Source organism: Chaetura pelagica, unplaced genomic scaffold (assembly GCF_000747805.2).
Source record: "Chaetura pelagica isolate M959 unplaced genomic scaffold, ChaPel_1.0 scaffold210, whole genome shotgun sequence".
NCBI classification, from domain to species: domain Eukaryota; kingdom Metazoa; phylum Chordata; class Aves; order Apodiformes; family Apodidae; genus Chaetura; species Chaetura pelagica.
In genome coordinates this window covers 75,957-76,481 of record NW_009951862.1, presented here as the reverse complement: position 1 = coordinate 76,481, position 525 = coordinate 75,957, and positions in this window count along the sequence as shown.

The window sequence follows — 525 nt, the reverse complement described above, 5'->3', positions numbered from 1 at the left end:
CTCCCTGCCCTTGTCCCAAGTCCCTCCCCAGCTTTCCTGGAGCCCCTTCAGGTACTGGAAGGTGCTCTAAGGTCTCCCTGGAGCCTTCTCTTCTCCAGGCTGAATAGCCCTAACTCCCTCAGCCTGTCCTCATCACAGAGCTGCTCCAGCCCTCAGATCATCTTGGTGGCCCTTCTCTGGACCCTCTCCAACAGGTCCATATCTTTCTAATCACATCACTCATGTCCGATGGGACCATTCACCAGGTGGTTTTATCAAGCCATAAACTACCTTGTAAAAACAAAACAAAACCAGACCCCACAGCTTCTGAAAGCAAGCAAAGGCAGAAAACAAGCCCAAGGAAAACCCAATCCCCGGGGACCAGAGGGGAAGCACCACCCATCCTGCCCATGCTGCTGGCCACAGGTGGGAGCTACCCACTTGTGGTGGAACTCTGTTGTGGTGCCAAGGCACAGCAAGAGAAGCTCCTGACATCAATTTAATAAGAAAATGGTGTGTCCTGGTTATTTTCTTCCCCATCTTTCA